The 25,100-nt window shown below is 40.5% G+C and overlaps 1 protein-coding gene across 2 annotated transcripts in view; it reads right to left on the bottom strand.

The window, feature by feature from the left end:
* The window catches only part of KLF12 (Kruppel like factor 12), a 526,247-nt gene extending 505,684 nt beyond the window's left edge, over positions 1–20,563 (bottom strand). Inside the window, exon 1 of one of the 2 annotated variants that reach the window (XM_005687692.3) lies at positions 20,148–20,563. The gene's annotated coding sequence lies outside the window, so the exon portion shown is untranslated. Of the gene's footprint in view, positions 1–19,888 lie in introns of both variants that reach the window. The other variant, XM_018056508.1, reaches the window with a different exon arrangement.

Here is a 25,100-nt window from a genome sequence, read left to right as displayed (position 1 = left end):
AGAAGAAATAGAATTACAAAATAGAAATATTGAGGTATTCCTTCATAAAAAACACACAGAATATATAGCAAAGAATATACTCAGAACACTACTAACTTCAAGGTCTTCATAAGTATATGCTTAAAAAAAAGTAAATGAAGCAAAAAACAAAAGTAGAGGAGAACTGAAAAAAATATAAGCAAAAAGTCACTAAAAGAAAACAAGAAAAAAACAGTAGAAATGACTAAAAATCCAAAAGAATTATGAAAGAAAAATAATAAAAGAACAAAGCATCTTGTGGACTATTTAATGAAACAATGTAAAAAAGAAAAAAAAAACAGACAACATTGGGAATACAAAAAAAGTTACATATGTGATACTACAGAAATGTAATTATGTAGTATTAGAGAATATTACATTTTATCCCAAAGTAACAAATTTAAAAGCTCCCAAAGGAAATGGGTACATATCAAGATCCAAAGGTTACAGATACAGAGAACAGACTGGTGGTTACTAGAGGCTGAGTGTGGGGGTGGGCAAATGGGAAAAGGTGGTCAGAAAGTACAAACATCCAGTTATAGAATATATAAGTCCTGAGGATGAAATGTTCCAAAGAATAGCAAAGAGAGATAAGAAACCCTTCCTCAGTGATCAGTGCAAAGAAATAGAGGAAAACAACAGAATGGGAAAGACTAGAGATATTGTCAAGAAAACTAGAAATACCAAGGGAACATTTCATGCAAAGATGGGCTCAATAAAGGACAGAAATGGTATGGACCTAACAGAAGCAGAAGATATTAAGAAGAGGTGGCAAGAATACACAGAAGAACTGTACAAAAAAGATCTTCACGACCCAGATGATCACGATGGTGTGATCACTCACCTAGAGCCAGACATCCTGGAATATTAAGTCACATGGGCCTTAGGAAGCATATTACTTCAAACAAAGCTAGTGGAGGTGATGGAATTCCAGTTGAGCTATTTCAAATCCTGAAGCATGATGCTGTGAAAGTGCTGCACTCAATATGCCAGCAAATTTGGAAAACTCTGCAATGGCCACAGGACTGGAAGAGGTCAGTTTTCATTCCAATCCCTAAGAAAGGCCATGCCAGAGAATGTCAAACTACCACACAATTGCACTCATCTCACGCTAGTAAAGTAATGCTCAAAATTCTCCAAGCCAGGCTTCAGCAATACATGAACTGTGAACTTCCAGATGTTCAAGCTGGTTTTAGAAAAGGCAGAGGAACCAGAGATCAAATTGCCAACATCCACTGGATCATGGAAAAAGCAAGAGAGTTCCAGAAAAACATGTATTTCTGCTTTCTTGACTATGCCAAAGCCTTTGACTATGTGGATCACATAAAACTGTGGAAAATTCTGAAAGAGATGGGAATACCAGACGACCTGACCTGCCTCTTGAGAAACCTGTATGCAGGTCAGGAAGCAACAGTTAGAACTGGAGATGGAACAACAGACTGGTTCCAAATAGGAAAAGGAGTACGTCAAGGCTGTATATTGTCACCCTGCTTATTTAACTTATATGCAGAGTATACATCATGAGAAACGCTGGGCTGAAACACAAGCTGGAAATATCAATAACCTCAGACATGCAGATGACACCATCTTTATGGCAGAAAGTGAAGAACTAAAGAGCCTCTTGATGAAAGTGAAAGAGGAGAGTGAAGAAGTTGGGTTAAAACTCAACATTCAGAAAACTAAGATCATGGACATCTAATCCCATCATTTCATGGCAAATAGATGGGTAAACAAAGGAAACAGCAACAGACTACTGTTTGGGGCTCCAAAATCACTGCAGATGGTGAGTGCAGCCATGAAATTAAAAGACATTTGCTCCTCAGTAGAAAAGCTATGACCAACCTAGACAGCACATTAAAAAGCAGAGACTTTGCTAACAAAGGTCCGTCTAGTCAAAGCTATGGTTTTCCCAGTAGTCATGTATGGATGTGAAAGCTGGACTATAAACAGAGCTGAGTACCAAAGAATTGATGTTTTTAAACTGTGTTGTTGGAGAAGACTCTTGAGAGTCCCTTGGACAGCAAGGAGATCAATCCAGTCCACCCTAAAGGAAATCATTCCTGAAAATTCATTGGAAGGACTGATGCTAAAGCTCAAACTCCCATACTTTGGCCATCTGATGCAAAGAAATGACTCATTGGTAAAAAAGGCTGATGCTGGGAAAGACTGAAAGCAGGAGGAAAAAGGGCCTACAAAGGATGAGATGGTTGGATGGCATTATCAACTCAATGGAGGTGAGTTTGAGTAAACTCCAGGAGTTGGTGATGGACAGGGAGGCCTGGCGTGCTGCAGTCCCTGGGGTTGCAAAGAGTTGGATATGACTGAGCAACTGAACTGAAGAAAGTAAATCTTAAAGGTTCCCTTCACAAGAAAAAATAATTGTAACCATGTATGGTGACAGATGTAAACTAAGCTTATTGTGATAATCACTTACGTACATACAGACACACACACATACATCAAATCACTTGAAACTAATACAGTGTAATATATGTCAATTGCATTTCAATATTAAATAGCTTTGAAGAGCAAATGGAAATTTTCGTCGCCAAAACCTTGATACTAAAAGAAGTTGAAAACTTAGCAATAGACAAATAAACAGAAGAAACTGGGAAAAAAAGATCACATATCTACCACTGGGGGGTAGGGAAAGACTATGGTTCACACTGGAGTATCACCCTTTAAAAGCGTTTTAATTACAGTTCATGGAAAAACATGAATATTTTCTAAGTTAATTTTGGTGGATACATAAATTATTATACAAAAATCTGATTCAGAACCAAGAAAAATACTATAGATGTATACCACAGTGTAAATATAGTTGTATATATTCTAAGTATCTCTCCTAGATATCACATAGAATCAAGTTGCACAAAAGTAAAAAATTATTTTTTAAGTGTTTGCTCCCTAATGCAAGAATAGGTCAATACTAGTAAATCCTAAATCCTCCAATGCACTGTAACAGTCAACTAAAGAAGAAAGAATTTTCCACTACTATATTTTACACATACACACACAGTTTAATGGGTATTACCAAAGTAAAAGAAAACAAAGAATGACATCGAAGCAAACTGAAGTTATACAGTAAAGAAAGAAAGTGCTATGTGACATGAATACTCTCCAAATTCATGTTTTAAGACCAAAAATTTAAGTCACAAGGCAACTAGGTGAACTGGGTTCAATTCATAGGACTGCCCCTTCCTAGAGAAACAGGAGGAACTGCCTTCGGCCATGATAATGGAAAGAGAGTGAACAGTCATAAAAGCTGATAAGAAACACAAAGCAGAAGGATGGTTACCAGGGTCCTATAAGTGAGGGTAATAAAGAGTTTCTGTTAGAATCGTACAGAGCTTCAGTTTTGCAAGATGAAAATGTTTGAGATATGCAGCATAACTGGAGAAGGAAATGGCAACCCACTCCAGTATTCTTGCCTGGAAAATCCCCATGTACAGAGGAGCCTGGCAGGCTACAGGCCATGGGGTGTCAAGAGCCAGACACGACTGAGCGACTAAGCATGCAGCCTAACAATGTGAATACAGTTGACATTACTGAACTGTGCATTTAAAAATAGTTAAAATGATAAATCTTGTTATTTTTTTAACTTCAATTGCAAATTTTCTTTTAATTTTTAAGCAATAGGAAACCACCATGAATATAATAAATTTTTAAAAGCTGAATGTGGGCTAACAAAGTCACTTAGTATTAGGAAGACCCAGGTGCAAGGACACTCCACAGCCACTCACCTACTCTTCTGCAGAATCCTCCTCCAGGTTCTAAGACAAAAGGCTAGAAAAAGAACAGAAGACCTAAGAAAACCACCCTTGGAAGTGATGACATACAGGTAGGGACCATCTGATACCACTGGGGCACAATCATGAAAACTGGCCTCATTCCAGTCTCTGATATCAAATTAAGCAAAAGCCATCTGCCACAGAAAGGAAGACAGTAAATATTCCTGCTCCCTCCATGAAAAAGTGGACTGCAGCTAGAGAAGGAAAAGTTATCTGCCACTAGGAGAGAGAGACAGAGAGACCTCTGCCTATCCCTTTTTCCAGGTTCAAAGAATAGCAGCTGTTGGGCGAGAGACAGAAGTCATGAACACAACTGCTCTGCACTGAATACTAGGTTAAAACTCAACTGGTCCTGGAATAAGGGAAGAAACCCACTCAAGCCCAGAATTCTACAGTGATGTCAATAACATATCAGCCATAACTGATACAGAACTCACAGGCACAAAAACCTACCACAAAGAGAAAGGGATAGACATGCAAACAAAATCTCAGCTCCGATTCAGTCATCCAGGCCAGACCAAAACTGTAGCTGGTGTGGGGAAACTGAGACCCCCACATACTTATCCATTCACAACTTCACCCAGTCTGCTGCCAAAGTAAAAGTGAAAATCACTCAGTTGTGTCCAGCTCTGCGACCCATGCAACTGTAGTCCATGGAATTCTCCAGGCCAGAATACTGGAGTGGGTAGGCTTTCCCTTCTCTAGGGGATCTTCCCAACTCAGGGATCAAACCTAGGTCTACCACATTGCAGGTGGATTCTTTACCAGCTGAGCCACAAGGGAAGCCCAAGAATACTGGAGTGAGTAGCCTATCCCTTCTCCAGCAGATCTTCCCAACCCAGAAATCGAACCAGGGTCTCCTGCATTGCTGGTGAATTCTTTACCAACTGAGCTATGAGGGATGCCCTAGACTACTGCCAAGATAGAGGCAAAAAGCCCAGAAAAGGATCCTTCATGTCACAGGAGTTCAGAACTGGTAGAAAGTCGAGGGTATACCAGGAACACTGAGAAGAAAAACTCACTCCATGTCTCACAGAAATCAAGAGGTAAAGCAATGCATTCCAGCAGGACCTTGAAGTCTCTGGTGATAGGACTGTTCACTAGCAACAACAAAGCAGTAACTCAACACAGCAACTGAACAAACAGCCTCACTCCCCCATCAATAGACAGTAGCATCTTGCAGAACAAGAGGCATATCCATGTCTTAGCATAATATTTACCTCACTCTGTACTATTCCTTTACATACTGTCATGCAACCAATCAAAAATTACTAGACACCAAAACAAAGCAAGGAAAAATAATGTCAAGGGATAAACCTATCAACATAATCAGACCCTGAGATGGCAGAGATGTTGAAACTATCAAAGAGGTTTTATAATTACAATATTTTTTAAAAAAGAGAAAAAGACAAACAATGTGAATAAGCAAGAATTCAGCAAAGAGGTAGGAAAATTTTTTAAGTTCTATGAAAATACCAGATGAATTATATCAAATGAAGAATGCTTTCACTAAGCTTACAAAGACTAGATACAACAGAAAGAATTAGTAAATTTGAGGATAAATCAACAGAAATTATTCTGAAGGGGAGAAAGCAGAGAGACTAAGACCTATGAAATAATATCAATTAATGTACTTGTCAAAATAGAACACAAGAAGAGGCAGAAAAGGGGCAGAAGAAATATTCAAAAATACAATAGATGAAAACATTAAAAATTAGGAAGGATAATAACTTACAGATCAAAGAAGCTTAGAGAACCCCAAGAAGGACAGGTGCAAGTGATAACACATCTGTGTGTGTTTAACTTCACAGCCAAAGTTAAAAAAAGAAAAAAAGAACCAGAGACAAAGAAAATGAGAAATATTACTTATAGAAGAACAAAGATGTACAGAATAACAAAAGGTGTCTCTCAGAAACTATGTAAGCTAAAGGATAATGTATCAGTGTCCTTAAATTAATGCAGAAGAAACTGTCAACCTAGAATTCAAAACCTTATAGACATTTTCAGACAAGCAAGAGCTAAAACCAGTCACTGCCAGCAGACCTGCTCTCTAAGAAATGCTGAAGAAATTTCTTTGGGCAAAATAACATTGATACTAGATAGAAACCTAGAACAAACAAATCAAGAAAAGACTGGAACTTGAAAAGACATAATTAAAAAAACTACTTAATTGACTCTTTAAAGCAAAAATAGTAACTAAGAAATTACAGTTTATAACATGTATAAGTAAAAATATTAAGAAAATAAACAATGAGAGAGGAAAAAATGGTGGTATAACACTGAGATTCTGACATCATACAGGAAATGTGAAAACTTCATGATGCATATTGTAAACCCTAAAGTAACCACATATAAAAAATATAAAACAAAGAGCTGCAACTAATAAGCCAACAACAGAGATAAAATAGAATATTAAAAAAAATAATCTAGTCTAAAGAAGGGAAAACAGGGATAAGAGCAAAGAACAGGAGGGACAAATAGAAAACAAACAGCAAGGTAGTAGAGAAACCTAATCACATCAAACTGTTTAATGCAAATGACCAAATTATCCCAAATAAAAGTTGAAAGCAGTAACACTTAATCAGATGTTCTCTCCAAAAAAAAAAAAAAAAAAACAATGGGTATATTACATGACAATGTAGGGGTCAATTCAGAGAAAACATAACAATCCTAAACGTGTTTGCACCTAAAAACAGAGCTTCAAAAGACATACACAAAAGCTTACAGAACTGAAAAGAGTTAGAATAGAATTGAATTTAAATACTTAAACTCTTCAGAACAAGGAGGTAAAAAGATCAGTTAACAAAAATAGAAGACTGAAAGAACATTCACCAACTTTCCCAACTGACACAGACCTAAGAGACATTTACAGACTGCACAACCCAACAGTGCAGGATCCACTATTTCCTACACGTCACCTTCAGTAATACAGACCACACTCTGAGCCAAAAAACAAATCACAACAAATTTCTAAAGACTCAATCATACATACTCTGAAAAACGAGGAATTAAACTAGAAACCAGTATCAGAAAGATATCTCTTAAAAAAAAAAAAACCCTATGGAATTTATATTGACTGAGAGAAGAGATATATTACCTTAAATATGGTTCTGATACAATGGACTGAAAATGCAACTAAAAGTAATTAAAAGTAGACCCCCATCATCCCCTCTTTTATACCATACATACAACTAAACCTTCCCAATGGACTAAAGATGAAAGTCGAATGAAAAATTAAATCTAAGTATAGATTGTAAGTCTACTTTATCAGTGGATAAAGTTAAAACATGAGACAAAAACAGGAAACCAGAGAAACACAGAAAAAAAAGATATCAAAATTAAAAATGTCATATACCAAAAGCTACTTCTTAAACAGACAAGACACAAAAGATGAGTTTTTGGAAAAGTATTATCTGCAATGCAGGTATCAGACAAAAGGTTAGCCAGTGGAATATATAAATAACTCCCACAGAAGGACAATAACCAAATAGAAAAATGAACAAGGAATAAAGGGCAACTCAAGAAAAGTGTCAACTTTGGCTGATGGAGTTTTAGGAAATGGGTATTTCCCTGCTTCGCTGGTAAAAATAAAACCTTTCCTCAAAGCAATGCAGCAACATTTTGAATCAATAATCCGACCCTGGTAATCAATACCAAAGGTCTGTAATACATTTATTACAACATTGGTTTTAATGGCAAAAGCTGGAAACAAAGTATTGCCCATTAGTAAATTATCAGTTAAACAGACTATACAACCATCCCTTAGAATATATGCCACAGTTTTGTTTTGCTTTTAACAGATTAGAGTTGTTGCAGCTAAGCGGGAGGATTTCCCTTAGGCAGTACTAAATGAAAAAAAAGGTCTCCAAAAAGTCTTTTTTCTAAGTGTGACCAAAAAACCATGTGTGCATATGCGTTTGTAACACTTATGGATATGGAGATAAATATGAAGACACATAATAGTTCTGATGACAAGAGTTGCAGGGGAATATAATCCTACTGTTGGCTATAGGAAGAAGGGAAGCTAAGTAAAAAAGAAAGGAGTTCACTATAAAAATGAAATTTAGTGATCTCTTGGTTCTTTTGGTAGCATATTGTTTAGCCTCCAAGTGTTTGTGTTTTTTACTGCTTTTTTCAGTGGAAGCAACCTAAATGTCCATCAACAGATGAATGGATAATGAAGATGTGGTATATTACTCAGTCATGAACAGGAACACAACTGGGCGATCTGTGGTGATGCAGATGGACCTAGAGTCTGTCATACACAGTGAAGTCAGAACAAGAAAAACAAGTATTGTGTATTAATGTATATATATGAAATCTAGAAAAATGGTACAGACGAACCTGTTTGCAAGACAGGAACAGAGACACAGACATAGACAGCAGAGGTGTGGATGCAGTGGGGGAAGGAGAGAGTGGGACAAATTGGAAGAACAGGATTGACATGTATACACCACCAGGTTTAAAGCAGATAGCTAGTGGGAAGCGACTGTGTAGCCCAGGGAGGCCAGCTAGTTTCCTGTGGTGACTCAGAAGGTGGAAAGGGGGCGGTGGGAGGGAGGCTCAAGAGGCAGGGGGATGTATGTATGCATATGGCTGCTTCACTCTGTTATACAGCAGAAACTAACACAACATTGTAAAGTAATTATACTCCCATAATAAAATGAAAACAAAAAAACGGGATGAAACAAAATGAACACCAATGCCTTAAAAGATAAGGAGGGAGGGGCACGTTTAAAACAAAATTAATTTGTCCCTACTGAGTAGTTGGTACACAATAGTAATAAAAATTTTAGTCAACTGCAATGAGTGAAATGTGACTGAATGCTGGATTAAAAAAAAAAAACAAAAAAAAAACAAAAAAAACTGTAAAAGACATTTTTGGACAACTGGAGAAGCTGAATATAGACTGGATATTAGGTGACATGGAGTTATTGTCCGTTTTCTGAGATGTAAGAATAGTATCACAATTTGATAAAAGAATGTCCTCATTCCTAGTAGAGCATGCTGATGGTATAACAGCAGAAAAAAATGAACAAGTGGACATTTACCATATTTCATTCTATCCACTGATTATAAGATGTACCATTATTGTGTAATAACTAAGACAAAAATGCTGTTAATAAAAATACTACATGCTTTCAAAATAAACAAAATAAAATGAAGTTTAAAGTCTCCACACTCATGTACCTACTTTTAACAAAGAGATATATTTTTAAACACTGCTCAACAAGTGAGTTTCTACAAAGCTTATTTCCTACAGAGCTGAAGTGGTAATCCTTCAGAAAACTAAGTCAAAAAGAAAGAATTCACATTTAAATACCATAAATATCTAGCTTTGAGTTGTAAACATTAAAGAATATCTTTAAATGTATATACACATTTTATGTATAATAAATGTGCAATGTACAGTTTTTTAAAAAAAGAAAAAACTTAGAAAATCACTTTTAAATGGAAAAAAAGTTTTTCTCCTAAGATTAAAAGTACTCGAGAGAGTAAAACATAAATCTAAGATTCTCCAGGGTATTACTTTTAGGCACATAAAAGATCTACATGAAGAAAATAAACTGAAGCAGGATACGGTAGTATGGCCCCTCCTTTGGATTCAATGGTGCTGTCTATTTTCCCCAATCCACCTATATATTAAGACAAAGCCCATGTTTTATTTATCTAAGTATTCTCAGCACCTAGTATCACCCCTGATATGAACCACCTCCCTAACTTTCTTCAGAATGTGGATGCATTCCCAGTCTCGTCTAAGATTAACTGGGCTGATCTATCCAAGCTGTTATATATGGAGTTTGATACACTCCTTAAAAATGCTTCAGAAGGAGATAAAAATTCAACCAATAATACTCAGTGAATAAACCATCTAAGCTAAACATTAGCAGCAGCACCTCTGTATACAATGTAGACTACCCAAATGTCTGCTTGTGAAGACTAAAATCAAGTAGGAAGACAGCAATGGAATGAAATGGAAACAAATTATCTTACTGGTATTGGAAATCAAGGTTCTAGTTTTTACTTGGCTGTCTTCAAGCTATTTTACCTTCACAATCTTATTTTACAGCATTGTAAGGATGAAACTAAAACTGCTTTATGAACCCCAAAGCACTAAGCAAAGTTTTTGCTGGCCCCTACTTCTCAGGTATTCTACTAAACTGTCTTAATTACAAAGCTACTTTTACATATAACACAACTGCTTCTGCCTAGAGCCTTGGTATAGTCCCAATATACTCAATAGATGGCTCAGTGTACAATAAAAATTCCATCAATGCTCTTTATAGACTAATTAAGAGTTCATTTGTTTCTTATTATATGATCTCTCAAAATGAAGTATTTCATGTGTTTGCTTAAGTGTCCTGTATTTATACCTACAGCAGAAAAGCTACTGCACATTCCACAGAATAGCCCTCTTCAGATATTCAACCACTCTAACATGGAGTTCCTTTCTAAATATCCCTTCAACTGACTCTGACCTTCTGTAAAATTGATCAGTGTTAAAAGTTTTCCCTTTCATTGATCGTAGGTAGAAAAAAAGATTTATTCTTATATGTTAAGGCTTTTGGTCAAGGCTAAAATTCCCATCATTTATAAATAAAATATATATCAAACCTCTTCAGCAATATGAAAAAAACTTCATTAGACAGTTTCATATAAACTGTATTTTTTTAACTTTATTAATCAACCATCATTATTATTATTATCCAAATAAACCTTCTCTAAATTCATTGTAACATGGGTGGGGAGGGAGGTAGAAGGGGGGTTCAGGATGGGGGGGACACATGTACACCCATGGCCGATTCATGTCGATGTATGATAAAAACCACCACGATATTAGTCACCGATTAAAATAAACTTTTTTTTAATTTCAAGAAATAATAATAATAAATAATGAATAAAAAAATTCATTGTTAACACTGTGTGCATACTAGCCAAGCATATCCCAGGATCTATTTTTTGGAAAAGAAAATTTTCTGATGATACAGCAAATAGAGGTTCACCAAAACACCAAAAGCCATCAGCTCTAAAAGATAACAGAAAAGGAGGTGTGAAATCACCATAGATGCCTAAACAGCTGTTTTTAATTTGCTCTCCTCTGGCAGGTTTGCTTTTTCTTTTCGATAAAGTAAAACATTTTCCATGAAGGACTTTTGCCACATACCCACTGAAAACTTGAAACCTTTGATTTCCCAAATAGGAGCAATTTTTCTCCCCTACATGGTATTGAAACATCTTAGAGCACTTGATCCATGTATCACAAATTACTCTGAATTATAATTATCTGCATAAGTCTTACCTCCCTTACTTGATTTTCAGGCAATTGATGATGTCCTACCCACTTTCATACATAGTTCCAGACACATGGTAGAAGCTAAATAAGCATAAGTCAAATGAGTAAGTAAAGCATTTTTAACATGGATAATACATTTTTATTACTTTTATTATGCCTCTGACTTTAATAGCTTTCAGTTCAGTCACTCAGTCATGTCCGACTCCTTGTGACCCCATGAACCGCAGCACACCAAGCCTCCCTGTCCATTACCAACTCCCGGAGTCCACCCAAACTCATGTCCATTGAGTCGGTGATGCCATCCAACCACCACAACCTCTGTCGTCCCCTTCTCCTCCCGTCTTCAGCTTTTATCAAATACAAAATGCATACTGGCCAGAATTTCTTGGTCTACTATTAACATTATGGAACATTCTATAGAGTTGCCTTCTAAAATAATTTCTTTGGATTGTCTCTATTTATTTTAGGACATACATCAGCAAACACAGAATTAGCTTCTACACTGACATAAATATTCTAGTAAATGTATTCTAGTAAAAGTATATCAACTTAGTCTACAAGTAAAATAAAACGGCCTCTAAAGACAACATCTATTTGTCTAAGACTCCCATTTTTGTGCTCTAATTCTCTACAGTAAGACTAACTGGAATAGCATATTTAATGCTGAAGGGAGATGGGGTGACAAAGAAGATAGTTCAAAGAATTTTCAGTCTTCAAATCTCTGCTTAAAGCTAACTGGCTATTGCCAATGAAGACATGACTCAGAAAATCAGTTTCCACACCTATAAAACAGAAACCATAATATCATGCATACATACTCAATGACTATTTAATGAAGGAAGGAATCTCATGTTTCTAATATAAATGCACTCCTACAAACTTGTACAAAACTCAAATATGTATAAGTTAAGGATTTAGACTGACGTTTTAAAGGACACCACTTCCCAAAGGAATAGTACAAAATCTGTAATTATACACAATCTTTTAAATAGTGTTATTAAAAACACATGCATAGCATTTTGTATGTTGTCATTTTATTTTTTTTTTTTTTTTTACTATTAGCTTACCTCCATTAAACATTTTCAATACAGATTCACCAATTTTCAGCACACCTAATGATTTCTTTGTCTCAATTGGGCTTCTCTTCATAAAGAGAAAAAAAAAATTCAGGAAAATATAGTGAATTGCGAAATGGTTAAGAGAAGTGAATATACTTATTAGAGATGAAAAGGCACAGATAAGAAATGACCATGATATCTGACACTTAGCCACTGAAAGGACAGTCACAGTGACTGAACCCTTGGTTCGGTCTTCTTACAACCAGAAGCAGGAAATTTCATTTTCCCTTTTTTCTACACAGTTTGTTAATGAAAGGCAAAGAGCAGCAACATTCTCAAATAGTTTTTGAAATTATTATCACAAACAGCAAAATCATGGCTGGCAGGAGGGGGCAGACTACTCTTGGCAGACAGCCCCGTCTTACAAGAGCTAAAAGATGCCTCCATGAACTGATGTTCCTAAGTCAAAATCCATTGTACAAAAGGTACTTTAGGGGTCTCCACATACAGTATTTAAAGTGGCAATTACTTGAAAGTCAACTATACCTGCCTGGTTACTAAAAAGTACATATTAAGTAACCTCAGACTGGAAAAGCACAGTGCCTAATTTCTATATTATAGCAGTTGCACAATACAGAGTACTTATTTTGTCAACAGCTGCCTTTAAGAGAGGAATCAATATACTGGAAGAGATTAAAGTTTTTTTCTTCCAGTTTTATTGAGATATAATTGATATACAACACTGTAGAAGTTTAAAGTGTAACATATATCATAAAATGATTACCACAGTAAATTTAGTAAACATCCCACATTTCATATAAATACAAAATCATAAGAAAATTCTGTGATGTAGTAAGAACTCAGGATTTACTCTTAACAACTTTTGTATATAATGTACATCAGTGTTGATTATATTTAATATGTCGCATGTTACCTCCCTAGAACTATTTATCTTATAACTGGAGGTTGGTACCTTTTGAGCAGACTAATATTTGGCACTAAACATGCCAAAGAACTGATGGTTTCGAACTGCAGTGCTAGAAAAGCCTCCTGACACACTTGGACAGCAAGGAGATCAAACCAGTCAATCCTCAAAGAAATCAACACTGAGTATTCACCGGAAGGACTGATGCTGAAGACCCTATACTTTGGCAACCTGATGAGAAGAGCCAACTCATTGGGGGAAAAAAAAGATCCTGATGCAGGGAAAGACTGAGGGCAGGAGGAGAAGGGGAGACAGAGGATGAAATGGTTGGATAGCGTCACTGACTCACTGGACCAGAGTCTGAGTAAACTCCAGGAGATAGTGAAGGACAGGGAAGCCTGGCATGCTGTAGTCTACAGGGTTGCAAAGAGTCAGACATGACTTAGTGACTGAACTACAACAAAATATGTACAAGGTTCTACATATTGGAGGCTTTGCAGACATTACCACAATTTTGACCCTCAAAAACATTCCGCAATGTTGAGATTACATATTCTTGTTTTTGTTTCTCTTTATCAATGAGTGAACTAAGACTTGGAGAACCAACCTGCCCAGCTAGATGGCTAAACACTGGGTTGCTTAAGGTTTTAAACCCAGCATTAGTTAACTTCACTACAAGGAGGAAATAAGTTCAGGAAAATGCAGTGAACTGTGGAATGGCTAACAGAGGTGAATATATTTACCAGAAATGAAAAGGTATAGATAGGAAATGACCATGATATTTGGCACTTAGTTACTAAAAGGACAGTCATATGAACAGTTCTCAATTAGTTCCTTTAGTAAGAACTTTAGCACTGTTTGATCAGTCACTATGTTAGAAGCCAGGAAAGGAACTATGAAGAAGATTCATCTCCTGCTCTCAAGGGGCTTATTACTGGGAAGGGACAAGACAAATCAACAAGCAATTACATCAGAAGGAATATCATATGCTATGGAGCCAGAGATTACAGCCTAGAAGCCAGTGTATTCTACAAGCAAGGGATGATAAATGAGAGTCCCACAGAAAGTGATGTTTACAGTGATAGTTGTAACATGAACAGGAGGTAGGCAAGGTGTATGTGTGATACGGAAAGAGTTATAGTGATGAGCTACTTTTGAGTCTAAGAGCAAAGGGTGTGAAAAAAACTTGTTAATTAGAGAAAATGTAGCAGGTTTAAAACTATGTAAATTATTACTGCTTTTAATTTTCTCCAAAATGTGTGTGTTTAAAACAAATACACATGACAGAAAAATGTGCGCATATAAAAAAAATGTGTGGCAGTAAATTTTCAAATACCCATTTAAGATCCCCATCACTGCCTTTCTTTATTGCATACATGCTGTATTGCAACAATGTTTGAGTCTAACCAAGAGACTCAACCATAAATCAGACATAGCTTAATCAACAGAATCCTGGCTTAAGTGGGGATCTGCAGTTCAATAGATGGTTCTAAATTATAGTACAACAGCACAAATTTAATGATTCCATTAAAAAAAAAAAAAAACTAAGGGCATTTCTAATGACCAGTTGATAGAGGTTTCAGTTCACTCACTGAAGAAGTAGCCCGGAGGTTTATAATCTCTAAATAATCCTTGTTGATCTTTATTTTCTACTTTTTATAAATGATCACAGAAACTATTTTCATGTATCCTCCTTTGAAAAAGTTCAGATGCTTCACCTGCATTATATAAATATTAACAGTCAGTAACTTATATCAGCTACATAGAAACTTTTTAAGAGTGACTTTCTCAAGGTCATAGAGCAAATCTCTGGTGAGACAGGAATGGAATTCATGACCTTTGACTGCCAGAAGTTTTCTACCCACACTCGGAAATTCCTTCTCCATAAGTGTAATTTATATGCTCACTTTGAGGGACTGGAAAGTTCGTCCCTTTCAGGGCAAGGGATGGGGGCTGGGGAGGGAGAGATGTTTCTGTCAAGTCACTTGTCACACAGTTCCTGAGGCTTATAAAGTGATTTTTACCTACCCTATTTCGTCTTACCCTCACCACACCCTGTAACTTGCATGCTGTTTTTCCCATTTAACAGGCTCGAAAGAGTTAAAAAATTTAATCAAGGTCATCCAGAGTTAGTAACTGAGAGAGCAACACTCAAGCTGCAGTATCTCTGCCACTTAAATCAGTACTGATTCCAGGATGTATAATCTGAGCAGACACCCAATTCTGAAATGAATGAAGGTTTCCTTTACAGTTATTTATCTGATGTTTTATAATCATTTACCTCCCTTGTCATTTAGGTCAGTTGCTTTGTTTTCTTTGGGGCAGAGTTGTTTTCATGTTTTGTTATAAGTTGGCTTGTTAAACTTAAGCGAGAGTAGTATCCCCCAACATAGAATTTGAAAAAAAAAAAACAAACTTTGCCTGTTTTTCTTTTTTTTATATATACAAGTGGGAATGGGGCTTTTTACCATAATTCGTGGTCATAATATATACAGTTAATGTATGGGGTATATACCAATATAACTAGAGAATATAAAAACTCACATTCATAAATATAAATACTATGTATATACATATATACATATGCATGTACCTAAAATAGACTATAGTTATATATAGTACATACATACACATCATACCGGCAATTATTGTGAAAAGCCATATATATATACTGTTAAGCATGGTGAATGGAGCACATCAAATACAATTCCTGGATGTGAAGGGCAGCAAAGTAATAGCGGCAGCTTCTACGGCCTCTGATGGGGGTGGGAAAAGTCTCTCAAAGCTCTATAATTTTTTCATCTTCTACACAGCAATAAAGCAGCAAGGGCTTTCTACTGCTCCATCTGTACCTAAACAGCAATGCTGTTTGGACCAGCCCCAAAACTGCTTTTAATAAATATTCAAAAATATACACCATCAAATGAGCCACAGAAGAAAAGTACGACTCTGAGTTAAAAGGAAAAAAAAAAAAAAAAGACAGGAAGAAAGACCATCTCTGAGAATTCTGAGTATCCTGTAATCTACTGACAGACCAAAACAAATTTTTATGGGGCAACAGGACTACTCAAGTAGCCACTTTTATGACAATAAACACCCTAAACCGAAAAATCCTTTTGTAACATAATTACTGAGAATATATAGAGAAAGTAACCATTTAATCCACAGCATGTGTTCCCTACCGCAAAAACTCAAAAGCTGACATCAGATGGGGTGTGGCCAGTCTAGGCCCTGACAATGAATTCTGGCCCGCTGAAGTCAGACAGTTCTCTGGAAGGGCTTGGGACCTAGAAACCAAGCAGGTCTCCCAGAGCCTAAGGCTATTGCCCTTCTGGGCACAGGGGAAGGCCCATCTGTTTACTTGCGTTTTGATTTTGAGAGCCCTGGTTGTGGTAGATGAGTTAAGGCTGTGGTTATAGGGTGCTGCCAGTGATTTAATCTTAATATTTTTACCCTTACATTTTGTCCATACTTAAGATCGAAAGGCGCACGTAATTTGTTGGCTGAAAAAATAAACATAAATTTTAAAATGGAAAATAAATGAACACTGGGCAAAAATACAGATATTTCCACTATAGTACCCTATGGGATTTTCAAAATGTAAATCATAAAGGTAAGCCAGAGCAACCTATTTTAGGAATGATTTACAAAAATGAAAGCTGTGTTCTTAAATAAAAAAAAAAAGATAATCATGGTGTCAATTCTGAACAAAACTCTTCTGGAATATTTAGCTCGTGTTCATTAATCAACATGGAAGCACAAGTAAGAAAACTTACTTATTCAAAGAAAGAATAACTTTTCAAATAAGTTTGTGCCATTTCTAGTGGATTACAAACTATTTTGCATTAATACACGATTAAATCATCTACCGCTAGATTTATGAAGTTGACACTAAGATAACTGCTACTCTCACGATATAAAGAAACCATTTGACACCCCCAAACTTAATGTAATTAACCTCATGTTAATTTGCATAAACATGAAATTCCACACGTTCCATGCTGTACCACCATGAAAATGTCCAAGACGTTTACATGCTCATCTAGCTAGCAGTATCACTTCACTGTTCAAGATACTCAACACTCCAGGTTAACCAACATGGGCCTGAGTTCAAAATGCTCCCATACAGGCCTAGAGGCCTAACCCCTTATGTCATCTTAGAAAACACACCTGCATTTAGACTATATTATTTCATTACGTTGATAGCAGCCTGCTTCAGGACATGACATCTAAGACCCACTCTGAGTCTGCCGAAGAGCATGTTTACCTTTCCCAGGAGGCTGGGAAGTAATTCCCCAGGAACATATATATATTTTTTAATGACCAGAACACTAACACCATTACATGCCTGATGGGTGCTCTTTGGAAAGACTGTCAAGCATCCTGATTTGTTTTTCCCTCGGTCTGGGGAAAGAGCGCTTCAGTGTTTGCAGTCCCTCCCTTTCTGTACACACATAGGCTGCAGCTGTAGTAAACAAGCGCCAGCCAAGAGTTGCTAAGGTCAAGGTCTCAAATGCTATACCAGGACCAATTTTCTCCCAAAGGACATTCAGCTGTGGCAAAGGAATTTTCAGGAGAAAAATATATATATATATTAAAGGGCCCATTAGTGCAACCATTTTCATTCAGTAAATAGTCATTCAAAGCATTCCAAAATAAAGTTTTAACTGACAGAAGTTTCTTTTAAATATGCACTACTAAGTGAAACATTAGTAGTGAAACTACTGAATAACTGAAATATTTCAAAAATACACAGAAACCCCTCAAGGATGTTTATCTCCCACAGCGATAATACAGTTTTAGGGCATAAATTATAATACTGTTCTGTGAAACCATCCCAACTTTTACCAGCTTCAGTATATTTCATAGTAATTATGAATTAGAAGGTAAAATAAAAAACCCCTTTCCTTATTACATTAGATTCCTGTCAATTCTGGTATGCTCAAAACCCTCTCCCAACTCAAAGGAGTTTAACCCACTCCAATTGACCAGGCTGCAGCCATAAAGATACAACTTATGCAACCGAATGTTTGTCCTTCAACATCTCATTTCTAAGCTGCTAAAGTTAAACATTTTCTAGCCTAAAAGTATATCCCTTTATCATAACCCATTTCTATGTGGTTTTTAAAAAATGTAAACAAATCTGAATGAGGTTTACAAATAGCACTCCCAGCCTATTTTATTTTTTAGGTGAGGGGTCACTGTTTTTGCTGAATGCCAATTTCAAAAAGCCTTTCTTAGAAGAAGGAATACACCCAGCCTTCGAAGCGACCACTCCTATTCCCCCATCACAAGCTGCTGCCCGTTAAAAACCACCAAATTCATTTCAAGGCATTTACTTAGCTGAACAACTCTATCCTCCAGTAGGAAGAGGGCATGGAGGCGTCTAGGTGGATTTGCAGAATGACGTCCGTTGATTGGCAGATGTCTACCGAAGCCACTAGACGCACATGCACCAAATGTAAATAGAGCTGCTCCTCTCCCTGGTGTTTCAGGGAAACTGAGAGAATATTAAAGCTGATTTAAAACAAAACATCCGAGGGCTCGGCTGAGGATTCTATTAGCCAGTGGAATTGCCTAAAACAATCCATACAGCGCGACACTTAAACCATCTGTACAGTTAAATTAGAGAGCTGACAATATTAACCACGCGAACTGTTTATCCAGATTACACATTCCGTTGTACTAATACTCTCTAACTCAACACAGTCAGCTTTTACCAGCTGAATTAAGGCTATTACTATTAAAGTATGCAAAACTCGAAGCGCAGGGTGAAGGGGGTTGGGAAGCTGCAGGGCATGTAACAAAGGAATTGGTACTTTTTCCAAGCTTTTGCCCCAAATGCACTTCGAAACTGAACTGTTGAGTGCACCCCACCCTTTTCCCCAAAGATAAAAGTTTTCAAAGTTCTAATAGGCAGTTCTCTGCCCAAGAAAAGCAGGACTGACTCTTCCCGTAGGGAAGCATCTAACGCGAACACCAACTAATGTCGCGGAGGTCAAGTACGAGTCCTCCTCTAAAGGCAAGAAGTGGCTCCCAGGCCGGCTCCGCGGGCTTCCCGCCCGGGTGGCCCTGCAAAGTTGCCCCTTGTCAACTCCGGCCAGGTCCCCCGTAATTGAAAATAACAGCCTCGGGTCAGCCCCCCGGCTACTTCCACAGACCAGGCACTGTAGCAAGTGACAGTTACACATCATTACGACCAGAGACAATAATGAATGTGGCACCGGGACCACTATTCATGCCAGCAGTGTCATCTCCGCTTTAACCCCTTCCCCTCCGCTCTCTCCAGTGCACACCCACAGCCCACACGGCCCGGTGGGGCAGCTCGTCACCCAACTCGCTCTATTCCTGGGGGCAAACTACTTCCACAAGCTCCCCCCCCCCAACCCCCAATTCAGCCCTGGTGTTTTATTTCCCATCCTTGGCAACTGTCAGGCAAACACTGCAAACAACAATTCCACTAGGGATAGAAAAATATTGCTTAATTCACGCTACTTGATAAGTTTTTTTAAAAAAAAATGGGGTGGGAGGGAGAAATCTCCTTTCTTCTCCACGAATCCAACCGACGCTACTTGCTTTGCAAAAGCTTCGCCCTCCCTCTCGCCCCCCCGCCGCCCCGCTTCCCAACACTTTCCCCCCTTTAAGAACACAGACCAACCAAAATGATTTAACTTGAGCAGATGACAGAAGAAAAATAAAACACATTAAGAGACTACGGTCTGATCTGGGATGGCACCAGAAAAAAAAAAAAAAAAAGAGGAGGGGGTTGTTTATTTTGATAAGAAACAGAATCGGCACAGACCTGAACAGAAGCTGCAGAGCAGGAGAAATTGTTTTCTTTCCCTCACCCAGAGTCCCCCTCTCTCTCTCTCCCTTTCTCTCGCTCTCACACGCGCGCGCGCACACACTCACGCTCACACACACACACACACGGCGTCACCCGCGCACACTCACACGCACACTCGCACACGCACGGGCAGAGCCTCTCAGCTGCTCTCTGCAGTTCTCAGGAAATGAATGGGGGGCAACCCAGGGAACTGTTGTACTTGCAAATGACTTACCCGGATCACATGATGCGCTAAATGTAGGGTGGGCCGGTGGGTGGAGGCTGCCGAGACGCGAGCCCGGGTCTAGCGTGGGGAGCCTCGCCAGGCCCGCATCGAATTACCCCGGGGCCCAGCCGAGGGGGTTGCAAGACGCCGCTTCTCCTCCCTTGCAGCCCGCAGCTCAGGAAACCGGAGAGGCGCGGGGGGATGGGGTGGGGTAGGGTGGGGTAGGGTGGGGTGAGTTGGGGGGGCGGGTGGTGAAAACACCAAACCCCCAAACAAAAGAGCTCCGGGTCCTCCTCCCCAGAAACAAAGCCCCGCCGCTGCGGGCGAGCCCCGGGGTGGGGCCGAGGGCGGGGGCGGCGGCGGGGAGGGGCTCGCTCAGCAGGCGCTAAGTCGCTTTATTGCCATAAAATGGGGCCCCCGAGCCGCTCCGCCCGAGGATTAGGAGGCGGGCTCTGAGTGTGATGGTTGAAATCCCCTGTGGGAAACTAACCCCTCCCCGCTCGCAGAGGTAGAAGGCAACACCCACTGCCCGGCCCTCGCCTCGCCGCCCGGGCCGCCGGCTTGGGGGGTGGGTCCGCGGAGCCTCCACCCCGCCCCACCCCGCCCCACCCCTGCCCCCGCCCCCCGGCCTCGGCCGCGCTTCGCGATCACCTGCACCACCTTGCTGCGGCACCCAAAATAACCCACACATGGCCAACACTGCCTTGGGAGCCGCGGGGCGCGAGGGGCCCGCGGGAGGAACCCCCGATTTCAACTCCTCGGGAGCGGACTCGCGCGGAGCCGCCAGAAAGTCCCCTCTTTTGTGCCAGAGCGCGCTAGGCTGCCTTAGGAAGGGAATTTGGAGACAAATAAAGCGCGGAGCCCGCTCGGCCCACCCCTCCTCCGCCCCCGCCGCTCCCCTCCCGCCCGGGTGGAAACGTGCGGGGAGGGGGCCGGGTGCCCGAGCCGTCCCCGCGGCTCACCCACCAGCTAACTTGGAAAGGTGTGGGCGGAGCCGGCTCCAGCGGCCGGCGGCGGCTCGGGACCGCTCGCGGGGACCGCCCCCGTGGCTCCGGGCATCGCCCGCGCCGGGCAACAATGGGGTCCCGGCAGGGGCAGCCCGGGCGGGAGGTGCCCTGGGCGCGGGGGCGCACGCGAAGGTGGGGCGCGCGCAGGGCCGGGTGCGGAAGGCGGTGGGGAAATCATTGTTTGGGTTCTCGAGCGACGCAAGTTGCGGGCGAGGCGAGGGCGTCCTCCCGCCCAGCGCTTCACCTTGGCGGGATGAATGGGGGCGAGGCGGAGCCGCACGCCCGGTTCCGGAGCCCCGGGAGATGGGATGCCCGCCCTCGCTCGGAATTTGGGCAGGAAGCGGGAGCTGTAGATACCGGCCAAGGGGCTGCGGGAGAGCGGAGTCCGGCCCTCCCCTCCTCGCGCCCCAGAAGGGAGCCCCGAGAAGCGAGCAGCCCGGAGCTGAGTCCTTGACGCCCTTCCCGAGGGTCCCTCCCTCCTTCCCCGCTTCCGCGCCCCGGGGAGCGGATCGACGAGATTCTGGGGCGGGAGAGAGGGGAGGCGGGCAGCGCGGCCCGGCTCTCCCGCGGCGGCCCAGAGGGCGCGGGGTCAGCGCGGCTGCGAAGGGTCGGCGGGGGCAGGGCGGCGAGCGGACGGAAGCGGGCGCGCTGGGAGCGGAGCGGGCGCGGCGGCGATCGCGTGCGCCACTTTCTTGCAAAGCTGGGTAAGCGCGCTGGGGCGCCCGAGTGGCCGGACACCCCGGCACGGCGCCCCCGAGCCCGCCCTGCGTGGGAAACCACCTCGGCAGTGGGAAGGCCTCGAAGGGGAAGTTTATATTAGGGAGAGAAAGATTTGCAAATGTGGCACGAAGTAGGGGTGGGAAGAGAAACGAGACAGAGGCCGAGAAACAGGAAATGAGACCGAAAGGACGCATTCGAGCCAGGAAAAAGCCCAGTTCTACATTTCGTGTGGCGGTTTTCCAAACACTTCTAGAGGCCCTGTGTGCCTTATTCATGAAAACAAAGGCAGCGCACCGCCTGCTTGTGTTCCATGCCTCCTGCCTCCTCCTGTATGTGAGAATTAGGCAAGGCGGTCCAGCCCGGACGATGATTCCACAGTCCCCTTCGACTTCTCCAGTGGGCCTGCGTCTGAGACACATGAGAGGAGGGGGTCTGTCCTGGTTTTAGGATTTCCAAGAGCCAGTAAGTGAAAGTGGATGAATAATTGTACCCCAGTCCTTGAGCGAAGTATCCTTAGCCTAGGAAAGCATAGGGAGCAGGAAGGTGATGGAAGGCCACATTCTTAGACGTGGATGCGGCCAGAGAATCAGGAACCCCCCCAAAGGAAAATGGAACCTGGGGGCTGACGGGCGCTCCTTGGGGTGGGGTCTCTTCCGGGGAAAGCAGGCCAGGACCCCCACCCCCTAGCTTGATCCTGGACTCTCGGTAAACAGCCCTTTACATTCCTCTGCATCTGGATAAAAACGTGGTCAAAAGACAAGTTTGAAAACCGATAGTACATCAACAGACACACAGTAATTAATCGGAAAACTTGGCTCTACTAGAAATAGTGTAAAGTTTTCCTCTAGGTGGGGCAGGGAGAGAAGGAGGTGAGTTTAAGAGTGGAAGGATGCTATAAGAAATTATGTCATCGTGGCACTCGTACTAGCAGTTCTTGCTCTGAGAGCGCTGCTGCTAACTGCTACTGCTAAGTCGCTTCAGTCGCTGCACTGACCATAAATATATTCTCGAGCAAGTGCTTCTGCACTTGGAAACACATTCCATAACTGCATTTCCTACCTATGGCTCCAGCTGTGGACATGCTAATAGAATGATGGAAGATAGAAAATAACATAGAAGAATCCACACCAGAGGGATAAGAAAAATACAGATAGGTCAAGGTTAATATTTAGAATCTATGTAATGTGGTTAAAAGAGGGAAGTATACCAAGTATTAGGGGGAAGAAAACTAGCAGATTTTGTTAAATTGAAGTAAGAAAGAATACAAATGTTAAATTAAGGCAACTCCCCAGATATAAAAAGGAAACAGTTTAAGAGGGAGAATCACTTCATTGTGTGAGCTGGGAGTGGAAGAATGAAAACAATGAGAGAATAAAGGATATTTTGGGAGTTAGGGTGCTGGAGACAATTATATGTGAGTGTGTCTGTATAGGCGTACATTCCCAATTCATTTCATGTCATTCCACCTCTGTACAGAACTTGGGTTTAAACAAAGTGAAAGTGTTAGTCGCTAAGTCATGTCCAACTCTTCAACTCCCCAGACTGTAGCCCACCAGGCTCCTTTGCCCATGGAATTATTCAGGCAAGAATACGGGAGTGGGTTGCCATTCCCTTCTCCGAGGGATCTTCCAAATCCAGGAATTTAAACCAGGTCTCCTGCATTGCAGGCGGATTCTTTACTATCTGAGCTACCAGGGAAGCCAAACTAAGGTGTAAATAACAGGGGGAAGGTAAGAAACAGGTCCACATACCCTGGCAAAAATGTGTGCACATCTTTGTCTTTCCATGTGTATTCGGGGATGTGAAAAGTCAGAAAATGTAAAGATGAAAAAAATATTTTGTCAAGAATGTATAATTCTGTCTGCATAAAATAATGTGTTGAAATTACAGAATCATGAAATTTCAGTGTTGAAAGTATATGTAAAATGCCAGTTCTTTATTGATACTTAATTCTGCTTAGTTCTGTTTAAAACCCAGATGAGTTGGATCAAATATGTTTCCCTAACTTTTTATACTATATTTATTTAGTCTTTAGTATTGCAAATACCAGAAGAATGATTTAAGGAGGATGAAAGGGAACTTTCGTGGTAACCCAGTGGTTAAGACTCCACCTTGCCATGCAGGGGACAAGGGTTCGATCCCTGGCCAAGGAACTAAGATCCCACAAGCCCTGGAACAACCAACCGGGCAGGCACTGAGCCCAGGCGCTCCAGAGAGCGCGTGCACCACAACCAAGATCCTGCGTGCTGAAACTAAGACCCATGCAACCAAATATTTTTAAAACTGTTTGAAAGAGGATGAAGGTTGGAATTCTGATATTTTTATGCACATACCCTATACAAATATTGGATTTCTTTCCCCTAACATATTGGTCAGGAAAAGAACAAGAACAAAAACAACCATAACAAAAAACCATTCGCATGCATCCTCAAAGCAAATAATATACCTAATTCAATGTAAATACGTGGCTAAATTTACAACTAAAGATTTTAAATTGTTACTGTAAATGCTACATACGCAGAAACTTTTTGCCAGATCCTATACTTCCCCAGTTGTGCTACTCTTTGAAAGATTAGAATCAGTGATGGAAAATCTTTTATCATATTAAGAGTATCACCTGTCCCATAGCCTGACTTGTCTAAGGTGATGACTATACTCAGTATCTGTGTACATGTAAAGTTCTTAAGCTATTGGCTCAGTGTTGTCAAAGACTGCGTGGGTGATTTAACACTAATATAATTTTAGGCGGGCGTTGGGGGGCATGAAGTCCATTTTCAGAAGTAAAAGTTGTGTTGAAAGATGAGAACTAACTTGAAGTGAAAATAAAAGTGATTCTCAGAGCTTTACATAAGTTAAAGAATATAATTGGGATTTTTTTCCTAAAGCCTGAAGTGAATATGTGCTATTGTGTTTTCAGTGCCTGGTTTCTGTTTTTCTTGTGTCAGTTTTGCCAATAATGTGCAGCAAAGGGGAATTTTCCTGTTTAAGTATGAGAAAGGGTTGTGAAAGCCTTACTACAAAAGCAAAAAGCTGGTAATATGGTAAACAACATGTTTCGATTTGAGTGAGAGGCTATTTAGAAATTAGAGGGGACATGACGTTCAAAACTTTGTTTTGTTGTACTCAATAGAGTTTTGGTCATTTTAGCTTTAAAATCTTCCTCACATCCTTACATGTGTCTTCTTTTCCACCGTTCCTTCAGAGTCACTTTCATTCACATCTCCTGCTGCCCACA

The sequence above is a fragment of the Capra hircus genome, chromosome 12 (assembly GCF_001704415.2).
Source record: "Capra hircus breed San Clemente chromosome 12, ASM170441v1, whole genome shotgun sequence".
Lineage (NCBI taxonomy): Eukaryota > Metazoa > Chordata > Mammalia > Artiodactyla > Bovidae > Capra > Capra hircus.
This window is presented reverse-complemented; position numbering and strand designations above follow the sequence as displayed.